General features: G+C 41.1%; 1 long non-coding RNA gene and 4 other non-coding genes across 5 annotated transcripts; 3 read left to right on the top strand and 2 right to left on the bottom strand.

The window, feature by feature from the left end:
- The first annotated feature begins 1,943 nt into the window (after window positions 1–1,943).
- Window positions 1,944–2,015, top strand: trnae-uuc (transfer RNA glutamic acid (anticodon UUC)). Its single transcript has one exon. It is a non-coding gene; the product is annotated as a tRNA-Glu (tRNA).
- Window positions 2,016–4,172: 2,157 nt separating this feature from the next.
- trnaw-cca (transfer RNA tryptophan (anticodon CCA)) lies at window positions 4,173–4,244 on the bottom strand. Its single transcript has one exon. It is a non-coding gene; the product is annotated as a tRNA-Trp (tRNA).
- Window positions 4,245–4,640: 396 nt separating this feature from the next.
- Window positions 4,641–4,712, bottom strand: trnae-uuc (transfer RNA glutamic acid (anticodon UUC)). The gene has a single exon. It is a non-coding gene; the product is annotated as a tRNA-Glu (tRNA).
- Window positions 4,713–6,806: 2,094 nt separating this feature from the next.
- trnae-uuc (transfer RNA glutamic acid (anticodon UUC)) lies at window positions 6,807–6,878 on the top strand. The gene has a single exon. It is a non-coding gene; the product is annotated as a tRNA-Glu (tRNA).
- Window positions 6,879–11,799: 4,921 nt separating this feature from the next.
- On the top strand, window positions 11,800–16,400 carry LOC131705102 (uncharacterized). The gene is made up of 3 exons (XR_009310189.1): window positions 11,800–12,566; window positions 14,263–14,554; window positions 15,607–16,400. It is a non-coding gene; the product is annotated as an uncharacterized LOC131705102 (long non-coding RNA).
- Window positions 16,401–18,638: the final 2,238 nt, after the last annotated feature.

Below are 18,638 nucleotides of genomic sequence, written 5' to 3'. Positions count from 1 at the left end.
GTGTCGAGCACCGAGCACCAAGAGCTGATGGAACGTGCACCGAGCGTCGAGCACCGAGCGCCGAAGCGTCGAGCGTCGAGCACTGAGCCCCAAGTGCAGAAGCACTAAGCACCAAGCGCAGAAGCGCTGCACAAAGCGCCGAAGCGCTGCACCAAGCGCACAAGCGCTGACACCAAAAGCGCCGGAGCGCGAGCGCCGATGCGCGAGTACCGAGCGTGGAACGCTAGCACAGACGCCTAAGCGTCAGCTGACCCGCCAAGCGGAGACGCTAAGTGCTGGTACAGTGTCTGATGCTGTGCAATACCTACCTGAAAGGTGCTGTGGATTTTGCACGTTGGTGGTTGTCTTCCTCTGTATAGTGAAGGGATTTTTTTTTTTTGTGGACGCTGCAGAAGGTAAGGGAGTGTAGTGCAATACCACGTGGTGGGAATGCGCCGCGCGGGGGAAGACTGCAGAGCAGACTACCCGCACACACACACGGTCTAGCCTAAGCTAGACCGAGGATGCAAAATGCGCGTGGGCCAAGGCCAACGCAACACGCGTCCGAACACACAATATACAATATATATAACAATATATATATATACAATAAAATATAAATATATATACAAAATATATATATATACAAAAAACCCACACAATAATAATTAAGAACAGAGGAAAGATGGAGACCACGAAGAACGCGATGCCGAAGCAAAGCAAAAAGGAATATATAATGTTAAACAATATATAATCCTAAATAATAATACAATAACAATAATAATAAACAATAATAACTCCGGAGAGTATGACTGAAATAAACACGGAGAAGGGGATAAACCAGCTTCTCAAGCCTAAGCTTTAGTGAGTACAATCAGTTAAATAGCTCTAAGTCCTACCGCTACTGATGCTGAAGGCAAAAGAGGAAGTGACTCTCCGCGCGCTGCGTATAGTAAGCTCCCAGGGGGGTGGGCTTACACGGCAGCTTGCGCGGAGGCCTATCGGCAGCTTTAACATAAAGCTCAGCCAATCCCTACTGCCTGACGGCAATGTCCCATACCTTGATGGTTATTTTCGACTTGAAAGGGAACTAACTTGCTGCAGCACTCTAGCACAAGCAAGGACTTTGTAAAGAATTGTGTGTTCTGACAGTTGACTTTTACTTATTTTTAAAATGAATAAATGTGTTCATTTTATTATAAAAGATTTTCAAGGAAATCAACAGCTGATACCAAACTCTTGTCAGCACTCAATACCATTTTAATTTCTGCCTCGTCAAACAAGCTCGAGCCACAGCACACAGTGCTGCTGCATCGGGACAGAGGTGGATTTTAAAGCGACTGAATCAACGAGCTAAGACTACTTTTTGAAGAAATTGAAAACATACCTCTAGTCGAAATATTTGCTATTTAGTTAATCCATTTATTTTTTGAATTTGCAAATGGCAGACTACATTGCCAAAAATCTGACAATCTGAATTGCTCATATCAAGCTGCGATGTAGCCTATGAGAATCACTGGCATAATTCGAGGGGAATTAGCTCAAATGGTAGAGCGCTCGCTTCGCATGCGAGAAGTAGCGGGATCGATGCCCGCATTCTCCAAATAGTTTTAATATATCTGCGTATTTAGTCCCAACGCATTATGGAAATACATACAGTGTGACAATTCTTTGTAACAGAGTTGCCCGCCCTACATGTGTATTTTAAAGCAGTCTGCTAATTTGTAATATTCCTGCAGACTGAAAAACTGCAGTGCGCCCTCCATCGTATGCCTGCCGAGAAGCACAAAGGGAGATTTTTTATATTTTTTAGCAATTGAAGAGTTTGTGTTAATTGAGAATAAATATAAATGGCTTGAAGTTTGCTTTAATTTGTAACGTGTTTGTAATGAATTAGTGGTTTTTTACCATCATTGTACTGTATACTAGCTACTGTTGCATATCCAGGAGTTTGTTAATCAGCTTCCCATATGGTCTAGCGGTTAGGATTCCTGGTGTTCACCCAGGTGGCCCGGGTTCGACTCCCGGTATGGGAACGTCTTTGTTATTGTCATTTTGTTACAGAACTGTGGTCATGTGTAATGTGTTTTCATTATGATGATAAACCTACAGTTACTTGAAATTATATATATATATATATATATATATATATATATATATATATATATATATATATATATACACAGAATGATGCAATGTATTTGTCTCTATTTACATCACCTCACATTTCACTGGTTGCCTACGAGGGCTTGAGAGGGGTGACGTAAAAGTGAGAGAGAAAGAGCAAAGTTTAAACACATAACATACAACAATCTGACACTCGCTCCCGACGGGTCAAGCAGCATCCTCTGGCTGCTGGGCATTTAGTGGAACAAGAGACAGGAAGGGGACCAACAAGACAAAAGGACAGATCCTTCGCAACTCAGTGCGGCATCCTCAGGCAGCTAAGCTGTCAGCTGGGCAGCGGTGAGAGCATAGGAAATGTGTCTCGGGTCCGTTTAGGAGAGACAAAAACAGAGAACCCCCTCCGTTTAGGACAGACGGAAACAGAGAAACGATGGAATGCTGTCAGTAGTGTGCAGTGGCCTGCTGTAGAGAGCAGAGAGCTGCTGAATGTAGTTGAAATTGGTATTTGAGAGTTAAGGCATTTAAGATGATGTCGGAGATGGGTCTGCCTTTGGGCAGAGATGAAGAATGCGTAGATCTGAGGCCTCTGCAGAACCTGAGAGGATGAGAATGCGTTGCTCGGAGGCTGCTGCAAAACCTATTGATTTGATCAGGAGCAGTCTAAGAGTGTATTGTCTATTGCGGTGCTGGAGGACTCTTGACTGAAATGTTGATAATCGTAGGACATAGTTTCCGTATGTGCCTGGAAGCTCAATTTGAATGAAATGGACTTTGAAAGTTGTATAAAGTGCCTTGATGAAGTGGGGGGCAAATGAGGAAGTGCAAATCCGGGAGCAAGAAGGTTGCAGGAATGGCCTGATGCAAGGAAGCTGGAAAATTAATGTGACAGTGGATTCTTAACATCTCAGAAAGCTGATAAGCATGGCTTCATGACCAGATCCTCGAAGGGAGGGGTTTTGATTTGAAATAATCAAATTAATATATGAAGCAAAAGAGGTTGAGGCAGGACGGGACTGAGAATCCCTCGGAAAGACAACGAACTGCAGGAATTGATAGAAAGTTTGGAGTGTGCGAGATTCGCAGCGATAGCAAATCAGTTTAAATTATGTAGATTGTGGTGTTATGCTGCCATCTCGAGGTTGCGATTGGAATTGAAACTATTGGCTTCAGTGAAGCAGGGTAGCATATATTTGGTTATTGCGATTAAAATCCTTGTCTATGCATAAAACGTTTGATTTAGAACAGCTAGTGATGATATAAGTAAGTTAACGTAGGTCTAGAAGAGGAGCCTGCAGTATTTAGATGTCATAATTCGGCGAGTTGAAGCTCTCATGTTGCAAAAGCGCAGCAGCAGGAGCCAGAAGATTGCAGTAGTGAGGCACAGGCTCGCATTGCCTGTTAAAGCTGCCTGGTCGCCATGGCAACTTACCACTCCCAGTAGTCACTCGATGAGGCGTTGCCGTGGTAACCATGGTCTGTGAGGCGCCGGTGTGAAAGAGTTGCTGTGCAGCGGTGACGTCGGAACAGTCTTTCTGATGAGAACGCAGAGCAAGCTGAGAATGACGCTGCGCTTTGAACGGCGCTGTAGCTGCGCTGGAGACTGGAGGGAGCAGAGAAGACTAACGATGGAGCTCCTGCAGAAAAATACAAAAGCTGAATGATGAAAAGAATCACCTGAGCAGGTAGGAAAATAGCTGATACTGTCTACCAGCGCTGAGCAGAGAAATGACCTGCAGTGAAAGGAGCGTACAACAAAAAAACAAACACAGACCAAAAACAAACACAGACGAAGTGCGGAAGCAGTGCTGGGTGTATAAATAGAAAAGAAGGAGAGATTGACATGCAAGCTACCTAACGGGATTGCCCATACCGCTCTGGTCACGCCCTTTTTACCTGACCAAACACAGCAGCGCAAGATAATGGCAGAGAGACTGGAACTTGATTGAAATTTGTTTGTCGCTATATAATCAATAAATTGTATAAATTGTATAAATAAATGTCCAGAGACATTCAAATCCAGGCACGTTAAAAAATGAAATATAGTGGAATAGAAATAAAGACGGCTTTGACCTCGACGTGATTTGAACACGCAACCTTCTGATCTGGAGTCAGACGCGCTACCGTTGCGCCACGAAGTCCTGGCGTAGTGCATGCTTGTTATGCAATCCTAGAGTGCACAGCGTGACGTGACAGAATGCAATGTGTCAATTTACCAAAAAAAGAAACAAAAATAAATGTGTAGGTATTTATTTGTGAATAAACTATCTTGCTTCTATGATGGGACCGGAGACCTTACATCCGCATTCTAATGATCGTCCCACCCCAGAGAGACTTTGTCTTGACCAGGGATTAATATAATTTAAAAACAAACTGCGATGGTTCCACGCGATGGGAATGTGAATAGAGTCAAATACATTTGCACCATTCTGTAGATATATAATATATATATTTCGAGTAACTGTAGCTTTATTATCATATTGAAGACACATTACACATGACCACAGTTCTGTAACAAAATGACAATAACAAGAACGTTCCCATACCGGGAGTCGAACCCGGGCCGCCTGGGTGAAAACCAGGAATCCTAACCGCTAGACCATATGGGAAGCTGAGGAACAAAATCATGGACATGCAACAGTAGCTAGTAGTATACAGTACAATGATTGGTAAAAACACAAGAACCGATATTTCATTATAAACACGTTACGAATGAAAGCAAACTTAAAGCCATTTATTTTTATTCTCAATTAACACAAACTCTTTAATTGCTAATAAATAAATAAATAAATAAATAAATAAATAAATAAATAATCTCCCTTTGTGCTTCTCGGAAGACATACGATGGAGGGCGCACTGCAGTTTTTCAGTCTGGGGAATATTACAAATTAGGAGACTGTGCTTTAAAATACACATGTAGGGCAGGCGTCTCACACTTTGTATTTATCTCCATAATGCGTTGGGACTAAATACGCAGATACGTTAAAACTATTTGGAGAATGCGGGCATTGATCCCGCTACTTGTCGCATGCTAAGCGCTTTTTTGTGGGGGGGGGGAGCGTTAGACTGAAAATCTAATGGTCCCTGGTTTGATCCCAGGTTTCGGCAAACAGCACGAATTTTTTTGTTTTGTATTATTTTGAACTAAAAAACAGAGCACATTTTTTTCTTCAGTGTAATTGGAAGAAATAACAACGTATCAGAGTGCCATTTTCTAATGTGATTAAGAAATACAAAAAGCATCGTCCCTGGGTGGGCTTGAATCACCAACCGTTCGATTAACAGCCGAACGCGCTAACCGATTGCACCACAGAGACCAACCTGTCAAACCTCAAAAACTAACTTGCTGCAGCACTCTAGCACAAGCAAGGACTTTGTAAAGAATTGTGTGTGTTGGTTTCCAAATGGAGGCGTGGGTTCAAATTTCACTTCTGACAGTTGACTTTTACTTATTTTTAAAATGAATAAATGTGTTCATTTTATTATAAAAGATTTTCAAGGAAATCAACAGCTGATACCAAACTCTTGTCAGCACTCAATACCATTTTAATTTCTGCCTCGTCAAACAAGCTCGAGCCACAGCACACAGTGCTGCTGCATCGGGACAGAGGTGGATTTTAAAGCGACTGAATCAACGAGCTAAGACTACTTTTTGAAGAAATTGAAAACATACCTCTAGTCGAAATATTTGCTATTTAGTTAATCTATTTATTTTTTGAATTTGCAAATGGCAGACTACATTGCCAAAAATCTGACAATCTGAATTGCTCATATCAAGCTGCGATGTAGCCTATGAGAATCACTGGCATAATTCGAGGGGAATTAGCTCAAATGGTAGAGCGCTCGCTTCGCATGCGAGAAGTAGCGGGATCGATGCCCGCATTCTCCAAATAGTTTTAATATATCTGCGTATTTAGTCCCAACGCATTATGGAAATACATACAGTGTGACAATTCTTTGTAACAGAGACGCCCACCCTACATGTGTATTTTAAAGCAGTCTGCTAATTTGTAATATTCCTGCAGACTGAAAAACTGCAGTGCGCCCTCCATCGTATGCCTTCCGAGAAGCACAAAGGGAGATTTTTTATAGTTTTTAGCAATTGAAGAGTTTGTGTTAATTGAGAATAAATATAAATGGCTTGAAGTTTGCTTTAATTTGTAACGTGTTTGTAATGAATTAGTGGTTTTTTACCATCATTGTACTGTATACTAGCTACTGTATACTAGCTACTCTTCAAACAGCACCTGTAGAACTCCTCTGTTGTATCCTGGGACACTATCACCCTTCATTTAAATATGCTTTATTTTGCTCTTATCTGCCCCCTATTTTACTGCATTTAATCCTGTACCTCAGAATATTGTAATCTGCCAAGTGTTTAATCTGTAGTATTTTGTACTTAATCATATCCTGATGTAACTTTCACTATTATCTGCTGTATTATTGAATTGTGGTTTGTCACACTTGAGAATTATTGTATTTCTTGTTCTTATTGTATGACTTATATTGTAACACTTGAATGTATTTGTATTTGCTTGCGATTGTAAGTCGCCCTGGATAAGGGCGTCTGCTAAGAAATAAATAATAATAATAATAATAATAATAATAATAATAATAATAATAATAATAATAATAATAATAATAATAATAATAATAATAATAATAATAATACTGTTGCATGTCCAGGAGTTTGTTAATCAGCTTCCCATATGGTCTAGCGGTTAGGATTCCTGGTTTTCACCCAGGTGGCCCGGGTTCGACTCCCGGTATGAGAACGTCTTTGTTATTGTCATTTTGTTACAGAACTGTGGTCATGTGTAATGTGTTTTCATTATGATGATAAACCTACAGTTACTTGAAATTTATATATATATATATATATATATATATATATATATATATATATATATATATATATATATATATACACACAGAATGATGCAATGTATTTGTCTCTATTCACATCACCTCACATTTCACTGGTTGCCTACGAGGGCTTGAGAGGGGTGACGTAAAAGTGAGAGAGAAAGAGCAAAGTTTAAACACATAACATACAACAATCTGACACTCGCTCCCGACGGGTCAAGCAGCATCCTCTGGCTGCTGGGCATTTAGTGGAACAAGAGACAGGAAGGGGACCAACAAGACAAAAGGACAGATCCTTCGCAACTCAGTGCGGCATCCTCAGGCAGCTAAGCTGTCAGCTGGGCAGCGGTGAGAGCTTAGGAAATGTGTCTCGGGTCCGTTTAGGAGAGACAAAAACAGAGAACCCCCTCCGTTTAGGACAGACGGAAACAGAGAAACGATGGAATGCTGTCAGTAGTGTGCAGTGGCCTGCTGTAGAGAGCAGAGAGCTGCTGAATGTAGTGGAAATTGGTATTTGAGAGTTAAGGCGTTTAAGATGATGTCGGAGATGGGTCTGCCTTTGGGCAGAGATGAAGAATGCGTAGATCTGAGGCCTCTGCAGAACCTGAGAGGATGAGAATGCGTTGCTCGGAGGCTGCTGCAAAACCTATTGATTTGATCAGGAGCAGTCTAAGAGTGTATTGTCTATTGCGGTGCTGGAGGACTCTTGACTGAAATGTTGATAATCATAGGACATAGTTTCCGTATGTGCCTGGAAGCTCAATTTGAATGAAATGGACTTTGAAAGTTGTATAAAGTGCCTTGATGAAGTGGGGGGCAAATGACGAAGTGCAAATCCGGGAGCAAGAAGGCTGCAGGAATGGCCTGATGCAAGGAAGCTGGAAAATTAATGTGACAGTGGATTCTTAACATCTCAGAAAGCTGATAAGCATGGCTTCATGACCAGATCCTCGAAGGGAGGGGTTTTGATTTGAAATAATCAAATTAATAAATGAAGCAAAAGAGGTTGAGGCAGGACGGGACTGAGAATCCCTCGGAAAGACAACGAACTGCAGGAATTGCTAGAAAGTTTGGAGTGTGCGAGATTCGCAGCGATAGCAAATCAGTTTAAATTATGTAGTTTGTGGTGTTATGCTGCCATCTCGAGGTTGCGATTGGAATTGAAACTATTGGCTTCAGTGAAGCAGGGTAGCATATATTTGGTTATTGCGATTAAAATCCTTGTCTATGGATAAAACGTTTGCTTTAGAACAGTTAGTGATGATATAAGTAAGTTAACGTAGGTCTAGAAGAGGAGCCTGCAGTATTTAGATGTCATAATTCGGCGAGTTGAAGCTCTCATATTGCAAAAGCGCAGCAGCAGGAGCCAGAAGATTGCAGTAGTGAGGCACAGGCTCGCATTGCCTGTTAAAGCTGCCTGGTCGTCATGGCAACTTACCACTCCCAGTAGTCACTCGATGAGGCGTTGCCGTGGTAACCATGGTCTGTGAGGCGCCGGTGTGAAAGAGTTGCAGTGCAGCGGTGACGTCGGAACAGTCTTTCTGATGAAAACGCAGAGCAAGCTGAGAATGACGCTGCGCTTTGAACGGCGCAGACTGAGCAGGTAGGAAAACAGCAGATACTATCTCGCGAGCGCTGAGCAGAGAAACGGCCAGCATTGAAAGAAACGAACAACAAAAAACAAACAAGGAAGCGGAAATAGTGCTGGGTTAAAGTAGAAAAAGAGAGAGAGATAGACAGGAGGGGCAGCCAATACCATACGTGGAGCAGCGCTGGCCCTGCCCTAAAATATGACGAGGTGAGCGCTGCATTGTGTGATTGGCTGTAAATACTAAATGAGGCTGAACTGGGATCAGCTTCCACCCGGAAGAGATCGCGGACGTTACAGGGCAGGACGCCACGGAGGGAAGGAAAGATAGGCTAAAGAAAATGATTTAGGATAAGAAAAAAGCAACGCAAAGCGGGAGAGAGCCCTCTACGGCATCCCCCGAATTACACCTAAAGGCTATCATTTAAGTACATTTCTAAACAATCCGCTAGTAACATATATAATCTCAAAGCGCTATAATTTATTTCAGCTCTTATGAAAGACAAGCATCCTTGCGCATTATATCATCCTTGATTGCGAAATGTAATTTTAATTAATTGCCTTCAGTTAATATTTTAGAAAAACTACTTTGCTAACAGAAGAAAAACTAGCTAGCAGAGGATAGTTTCGATCCATCGACCTCTGGGTTATGGGTCCAGCACGCTTCCGCTGCTCTACTTCATATGATACAATGACTGGGCAACAACGAGGTGTTACATTAACAATGCAAACTAACTTGAGACAGCCAAGCCGTTAAAGCAGACCTTAAGTTTGTCATGTGATACAAAAGCAAGTTTTGGCATTTTTGCATTGCCTGCCTCGTCAAACAAGCTCGAGCCACAGCACACAGCGCTGCTGCATCGGGACACAGAGGTGGATTTTAAAGCGACTGAATCAACGAGCTGAGACTACTTTTTGAAGAAATTGAAAGCATACCTCTCGTCGAAATATTTGCTTTTTATTTTATTTATTTATTTTTTGAATTTGCAATTGGCAGACTAGTCAGACAATCTGAATTGCTCGTATCAAGCTGCGATGTAGCCTATGAGAATCACTTGCTCAATTCAAGGGGAATTAGCTCAAATGGTAGAGCGCTCGCTTAGCATGCGAGAAATAGCGGGATCGATGCCCGCATTCTCCAAATAGTTTTAATGTTTCTGCGTATTTAGTCCCAACGCATTATGGAGATACATACAAAGTGTGACAATTCTTTGTAACAGAGACGCCCGCCCTACATGTGTATTTTAAAGCATAGTCTGCTGATTTGTAATATTCCCCATACTGAAAAACTGCAGTGCGCCCTCCATCGTATGCCTTCCGAGAAGCGCAAAGGGAGATTTTTAAATATTTTTTAGCAATTGAAGAGTTTGTATTATTTGGGAATAAATATAAATGGCTTGAAGTTTGCTTGCATTGGTTTGCATACATGTCATTGAGATTAGACTTTCGTCCAGTGTTGCTTTCTTCTTAGATGTGTCTCAGTTTGGGCTGAGCAGGATGGTCTCTGCGGCGCAATCGGTTAGCGCGTTCGGCTGTTAACCGAAAGGTTGGTGGTTCAAGCCCACCCAGGGACGATGCTTTTTGCGTTTCTTAATCACATTAGAAAATGGCACTCTGATAAGTTGTTATTTCTTCCAATTACACCGAAGAAAAAAAATGTGCTCTGTTTTTTAGTTCAAAATAATACAAAACAAAAAAAATTCTTGCTGTTTGCCGAAACCCGGGATCGAACCAGAGACCTTTAGATTTTCAGTTTAACGCTCTCCCAGCTGAGCTATTTCAGCTTGACAAGGCTCATTTTTCGAGATAACATTCTTTTTTTAGAACAGTTGTAATATAATTAGGTACATTTCTAAACAATCCGCTAGTAACATATAATCTCAAAGCGCTATAATTTATTTCAGCTCTTATGATGGACAAGTATCCTTGCGCATTATATTATCCTTGATTGCGAAATGTAATATTAATTAATTGCCTTCAGTTAATATTTTAGAAAAACTACTCTGCTAACAGAAGAAAAACAAGCTAGTAGAGGATGGTTTCGATCCATCGACCTCTGGGTTATGGGTCCAGCACGCTTCCGCTGCGCCACTCTGCTACAGCTGCCTCATGACAGAATTACCAAGCAGCAGATGAAAAAAAAACTGAACTCATCGTTTTAACCAGCCACACGGCAGCGGCCGGGCCAAACCATGGAAACGTTGCAAATCAGAGATGATCCGTTTTCTTTTCTACCAAATACAGTATGCAAAGTATGCAACTTTTTTGCCCACTTTGATCACAGGCAGTTTTATCCCCCAGTTTCGGCTGCCAATTCCAATATTCTGTCTCTCTAAAGCATCTTAAATCCTGGAAAGCGCTCTTTGTTTAAAATTACACTGAAGACTTATTTTGTTCGACCAGGCTTACAATTAGATATTTTCTTGTTTTTAAGTAGATTTTGTGAAGCGCATATCAGGCGCTATAGAAAATATATATTAATAATTGATCGATTGATTGATTGACTGTTAGCCTGCGTTCGATCTGGCAGGTTTAATTCTTCAAAAGACAACGCCGAAGGGTCTGATGAATGACATTGTAATTATTTGAGATGATGCATGTAGACAATAATGTAAAAATTGTTGTTTTCGAATTTGTATCATTTAATTTCATTTTTCTTTTTAAATGTAGAGCTGTTTTATATTTATTAATGTATTATTATTAGGCTTGTAGTATTAATATTATTCATAATGTTCATTATTAACGTCGGTATTGTCGGTATTAAACACAGCCAGATATGAGGTTCAGTCCAAACAGAGCGCCGAACTCAGCGAGGTCCAGCAGGGGACAGTAACTTCACACGGGGCCATTTCATCAACCATCACCTCACAAACACTAACAAGCAAATCATTATTATTCTCCATTTTTAAAAGTCGCTCAGCGCTCTCCTGTAGCAGAGCGTTAAGTCATTGAAATTCAAACTCCGTGTGCTTTCTGAGCGGCTCACTTACTTAACGCGCCTGAATGCATCGCATTGAACACAGCGCTGAAAGAGCCAACATGGCGAACTCTGACATCCAGTTTAATATCCGCCTCCGACAGGGAAGCCAGCCAATCAGGCTCACATGCTGGGGATAGAGTGTTTCTACAGCCAATCAGTCTCACATGCTGGGGATAGAGTGTTTAGAGCCAATAATACGCGATGACTCCAACCAGACCCGCCTTCTGCTAGTGACGCTTTCATGTCAGTTCAGGAAATAGAGAGGTTTGTTTTGTTCATGTGAGGAGAGGTGGTTGCAGTCAGTGATGATTTTACAACACGCTGTCTCCTGCTGTTTAAAGTATTTAGGCTGGGATGAAATGTTTTCTAATAATTAGTGAGTTTTGTGTTTGTTTATCACCTGCACGGAGTTCCGTGAAAAGGAAAGCATCCCTTTTCTGTGTTGAATTTCACACACAGAGCGGAGCGCGTCAGTCGCAGCTACAGACTAGTCGAGCTTTTCAATGAGATGATTTACTGAGAAACAAACGCGTTGAAGCTCCAGCAGAGCTCTGCGCGATTCTGAAAGACCAAAGTAAAGTTACTCCTTGCAAAGCATGTTGTTTGTGTTCTTTCTTTATCACACCAGAAGAAGTGATGAATATATTTGAATGGGAAGGCTACAGTTAAAAATAAATATTAATAAATAAAAACCGCAGGCGGTGTTTCTGAATGAAAAGAGGATTCCGCTAGACCAGTGTGAAACTCAAACCAGTGAAGATGGACGCGTCAGTGTGTCCGTGTCGCTCAAGACGAGCTCGCCTCTACCATCGAGCACGCAGTGAAAGCGGCTCTACACACCGTCTTGTGTGCGATTACTAAAGCTGTCGGCAGCAAATTCACTGAATTCAGAGTGGAAATGGAACAAAAAGGAGAAAGAGAATGAAAGTCTGAAGCTGAGATTGGAAATATCAGAGACCGAGCTGAAAGCTGTGCGAGGGTGTATAAACGCTACAGATGCAGACACTAAACAACCTTTAATATTTCAAGGTAAGATTGATGTTATTGTGTGGTATTGCTTGGTCAATCAAACACCTTAAACCACCTTCTATTGGAAAGATCTTGGTTAGAATTTCTCTTCGGACACGTTTTAAAGTGTTTGATTATTATAAGCGTTGTTAATAACACAGTTCTGTCCTAATATTGGCTAGAAGGAGTCTAATCAAGGCATTGTATTATTTTATATATTTAAATAGGTATTCTAGAAAGTACTAGATTGGTAAATCTTAACCAGTCTAATTTAAGAGGCTTCAATGGTATCCTTCTGGTAAAGTGATGTCTTGTATAGAGTCCCACTGAGACAGTCACAGACCATATTGCAGAGGGTTAGAATAATGATTTGTGATCTAATATCAACATACAGGCAGCAGCACATGGGGTTTCAGTGTTTGATTGAACTGTTTGACTGCGAATCTATTGTTAGATAAATGGTTTCATTGTATTCCGCTCCAGTGCTGTTGAGTTTGTCTTTGGTACAGTCGCGGCTCATTCGCTGCTCGTTCTTTTGCTTTAGTGCTGTTTCCTTCTTGTTCCACACACACACATTTACACGATCTTTCCAGACCTCACTGTGTGAATAAAGGGGCGGCAGCAGCACCCTGCCTGCACCAATCCGCTGTAAGATTTTGGACCCGAGTGGTTCCACAAGTTCAATTAAGGGTTGAAGTTGGAGGAAGTAAATACAACACAGTAAGGTGTCAACTGAATTGTATCATTTTATTGAGTCTCTAGATTGAGTCTCTAAATAAAGTACTTTGTTCAGCTGATGGTAAGCAGAATTAGGAAACGATCGCTCATATTGCTTATAAACATTTACTAATCCAGGTTATTATTTAAGAGCAGAGATGAGTTTGCACGGGATACATACAATAGGGAGAGCCACACCATTACAAATGTATTTTAATACTACAAGGGATGTTATTGGATTTATATCTACAGGTCACCTGACATTGCACAAGTAAGCTTCCAGTGTTGTTGCTAATGATTATTACACAGGTGGAGTTTGTACAAAAAACATATTGCTGCACTTGAAAAAGTTTGAGTTGTGTAAATCACCTGTTTAAATGAAACTGCTTTGAGAATAAGCAGGTTATCCTGCTGCAGTCGCTTGTCTGCTCATTGTATTTGACACATTGAAACTTGTATTCTGCGTTGACCGTTTCCTTCAAAACCGTTCTCACAATACAGGATCAGGTAACAAAAAGACATTCCTCAGACACTTTGCTAAGACTGCAAGTCTCCTGGCTTGGTTTCTAAGCATGTTTGCAGTAGAGAAATGGATGTTTGCATTAGAACAATGCAAAGGCAGAACGGCGGTCATGATGGTGATTAACAGGGAGGTAGAAGTGGATGCAATGCTCCAGTGTGAGGCTACAGGAGGTGAGAAAGCCCAGCAGCACTGAGACTTGTTTTGTACAGGACGTAGAATAAAAAGATGTTCATATGAAAATGCCTTTTCCTTCACTTTGTTCATAGGAACACAAACACAGCGTTAACCGATAATTGCAATGTAGAATAACAGGAATGGTATCAATGCCATCATGTACCTAAACCACCAAACTATTATACCGGCTCACCCCTATACGAAATAACTGAGGAACAGTAACTTTAAATCCCTGATCAAAGCAACTAACAAACCTAGCTGGTAAGTAAGAGATCTAATTGTATACAGTTTTGTTTCCCACAGATCCCAAAGAGAGCCACGCTATCCCTGAATCGGAAGCACAGGAAGGGCCAAAGATAGAAGCAGGAGTGCTGTGCAAGTCTAATGCAGGTTACAGAGCTGGCATGTGTTAAAGATGAAGAGGTCCCTCAACAGGAATGTGTTCCTATTAAAGAGGAATTCATAGAGCAGGAATGTGTCCCCATCGCAGAGGAACTTCCTCATGAAAATCATGTCTGTACCCTTGAGGAGAACAACAAGCTGGGATCCAACCTGTGTGATGACTCTCCATCTGAATGTGAACTGGGATTTAGAGGTAATCCTACAAAACAAGCAGCATTGAGCTGCCTATTCATCCTGCAGAACCTGGTACTGAACACCAGCAGTGTGCTTGAGATTCATATTTTAACCAAGGGGAGCTGCCCAACCAGTATGTCAACAAGGACATCACTGTGCTTGCTTCTGAGGCACCTGCTAGATGTGCAGCCGCTGCCACGCCTCTTTAGAATGCTGTGAGATCAGCGGTGTCCAATCACGCTCCTGGAGGCCATTCCACTCCACATTGAACAGGTTCAGTTATATAAAGTGATTCTCCTGTGTCTGGATGGACACCCCTGTGTTAGATCTTTGCCTTTCCTCATTCCTGGTAGGCTGTTTGCAGTTCTGCTCCCACAGCTTTACAGAGCTGCAGGGATCACATGTCCCATCACTGGGTGATGCCAAATTCAGTCGGGTTGCTCAGCGTCACCAGAAGAAACATTTCAGTAGAGAATTTCTGTGGAGAATGTATGCAGCAGGATCACCAACATGAGTCTTATTTTATTTCTTACACTTTATGCAAATACAATATCATTTTTAAACGCTCATCTCACTGCAACTATCCCGAGGATTGTAATGTTTGCTCGCAATGCCACATTTCACTTTTGTGTGTCTCACAGTAAGCATTGCTGTGTTATTATTGTCACAGTACAGTAAGAATGTGTGTGGAGGTGTTCTGTGCAGCAGACCAGCTCAACAGATAATTTCTATATTAATTATTAATTATCAAAAAACAAATTAAATATTAGATACATTGCAGTACTATCAAAATGCAGGTACTAAATAGGATTTTTCATGATGCTCTGTTGGCTCGATTTAAAATATTCCATTTTAAACATTAAAAAAAAAGCATGTTTTTCATTTTCCACTTGGCTGACATGTTGACATCATTTTTGCTGTGACTGAAACTTGCGGGACACTAACTGGTGAATGAATCCACCTCATCTCAAGCAACCAATCACTGAACTGCTCATTCACTTGTGTTCAGAACAGTGCATGTGGAAAAATGCTGTACAATAACCTTTGTCTCTCTTCTCTTTCTTTCTTTAGCTTCTAAAGTAGATGAAGGAGAACACGACTCCACTCTATCACCCCAGTGCAAAAACGCTTCTAGAGGCAAACCACAGTGCAAGAAACACAGAGAAACGACACCCCAAGAAGAATATGTGAAGACATTGAGAACTCACTCAGTTACAATCCCTTCCTTACAAGACAGACACCCACTTACTGTGGAGAGTACAGAGACGCCACATTCTGTATGTTTTAACAATTCTGAAACCCAGGGCAACCTGAACACCTTTCCTCATTCTATTAAAGGTGGGAAGAGTTCCTGTCAATTAGATGTTCCTAAAACTCACAAGGGAAATCCCACAGGAGGGACTCCGTGTTCCTGGGCTGATTGTGGGAAGAGTTTCAATCATATATCACTGCTTAAAAGGCACCAGCGCATTCACACAGGAGAGAAACGTTATCACTGTGCTGTTTGTGGGAAGAGATTCAGTCAGTTAGGAAACCGCACAAGACACCATAACATTCACACATATGTGTAATCCTATCTCTGCACTTAGTGTGAAGAAGTTAAGTCAGTTGCATGCTCTTACAGGACTTGAGAACATTCTCAGAAATGCAGACACTTGGGGACACCTAAACAACAGGAGTGCATTTAACTAAATACAGAAATATTAACTGAAAACAAAAGAATAAACTTGCTTGATAAATAGGGTCACCCCTAATCACAATCTGTTCAGATCAAAAACTCACCAAAATCTGTGTTCATCATGTTGTTGAGCATTCTGATTGTGTTACATCACATTAGTAATATATTAAATAGATTGTTATTATGAGTGCAAGTTTCTCTTTTTTTCCTCCTGCATTGCTCAGCCTCTTGCAGTGTGTTGTGTGGAAACTTCCCTGATACCATGGTGAATCTGCGGTACCTCAAGACCCAGTACAGTATACCACAGTTATCATGCGGGCAGCTTGAAGTGGAAAATCAATACTGTTTCCATCAGGGTGCGCCAGAGACCTTTTAGCACTTTAATGGGCTGCATACCATTGCTTCTTAACAAGGTGATTTCTGCTCCTGATGTGTTGAATACTCCCCTCTCTCTCTGGGGGACTCTATTAAACAAACAGGCACAAGGTATTTAGAAATCACAGCTTTATTACATCAGCTTAGATTCTCTCGTGTACCAGTTCTCTGTGCATGGAAACAACATTTTCATGAGCCATCTGTGAAAACAGCACAAGAACTTTACACATGGCTAATTTATATAGCAACCCCCACCTTTCCCCTTCATTTGCATGACGTTGTGTGAAAGCCAGGTTTTCTCAAGTAAAATAAACTGAGCGAATGGGAACCCGAAAAAGCATTTTGTGCAAGACATTTTTATTAAGCAATTCCAGTGGTTTGCAGAAGTATTCACCCCCCTGCAAAGTTTTCACATTTTGTTGGCACCTGAGCGTACTCCACGACGCTTTCAAATTAGACTTTACATGTAGAATCTACACAAACTACTCCACATTGATAAAGTTAAAGGTCACAAAATTAGTGAAATAGTTTTAGCCTGTATGTACTCAAAGTGGTTTAACTTGTAGATAATTACATTCAGGCATATAAAGACTTTCAAGCTGCAACTCACATAGTGAACCAACAAAGCAACCATGAAGACCAAGGAGCTTTTGATACAAGTCAGGGATAAAGTGGTAGAGAGGCACAGAGAAGGGTACAAGAACATTTCAAAGGCTCTGATTATCCCTCTCAGCACAGTGAAGGCCATCATTAAGAAGTGGAAGATGCATCATACCACCCAGACACTACCCAGATCAGGTCGCCCTCCCAAACTGAGCAGCTGGACAAGCAGGAAACTGGTTCGGGATGTCACTGAAGCCACCAATGACCTTGAGAGATCTGCAAAGTTCTGTGTCTAAGGTGGGAGTCAGCATTCACACATCAACAATAAGCCAGTCCCTACACAAAGCTGGCCTGTATGGATGGGTGGAAAGAAAGAAGCCATTACTCAAAAAGCAATTGAACTACTGGTGACACATTTGCTTTTTATATTTCCATATTTCAGCACATGCATCAGTGATGTGATATCCATCAAAGTTCCTTTGAAATGCACAATCAGGTGTTCAGTGTGAGCAGTGGTCACGCTTTATTTGAAGTGCTGCTTGTTTAGTCTAGTAACTGTGAGCAACGAGCTCATTAAAACTATCAAACATTGTTCATTGTGTTCTTAATGGTTGGTTAATTAAAAGGTAACCTATTTATGTACTAATAATGTCATATTACTGGAATTGGGAGTGGTTTGTTTAAAGGAACTATTGAAGCTAGTACTGTAGTAATGTTTAGCAGTGAGATCAGGTTTAGTTTTATTACCGTATACTCACTAGGAATTGACGCATGCGCTTATACTTGAGTATGTGCTGTTTTCTGTGCAGGTGCAGTTACTCCTTTGGTTTCATATAGAAGCTTATGCACCTGCATTTGAGTGTAATGCAAGGTGTGGAGGCTCACATGTTCATATATTGCATTACAAGTTAAACACCATATTTATTCTTTCTCTTTGAATTCCAAATGTTGTAAGACGGATAAGGGTGTCTGCTAAGAAATAAATAAATAATAATCTTTTTAGCTTGTAATAATATAATAATAATATCTTTATTTTTATATAGCACCTTTCATAGTGGACCACCATCTCACAGTGCTTTACAGAGGTAGGCTGTGAACTGTGCATTATATGCAGAGTCACTTACAATAGGGCATTGATTTAATAATATAAGAAAAGTTATGAACAAAATCAGGGAATTTAATGCATCAATACTTTTCTAGTAGCTGACTGATCCCTGGCTTTCATCTAGTTGGCTTTTAAAGACATCCTAATGACTCTGCAGCAGCACCATTCTAGTGACCCATTTCAAACACTCCCAACTCTGTGAGAAGTGTCTTCTCTAATCCTTCTTTGTTCCAGGCTAAATAGATTCAGTTCCCTTGTCTGTTGATTGTCTGTTAACTCCACTGCAAGGGATGTTGCCCAGTCGGAGGAGCACGTCAACCCGAGCCCTTTTTGACTCTGGGT

Source organism: Acipenser ruthenus, chromosome 35 (genome assembly GCF_902713425.1).
Source record: "Acipenser ruthenus chromosome 35, fAciRut3.2 maternal haplotype, whole genome shotgun sequence".
Taxonomy (NCBI): Eukaryota; Metazoa; Chordata; class Actinopteri; order Acipenseriformes; family Acipenseridae; genus Acipenser; species Acipenser ruthenus.
This window is presented reverse-complemented; position numbering and strand designations above follow the sequence as displayed.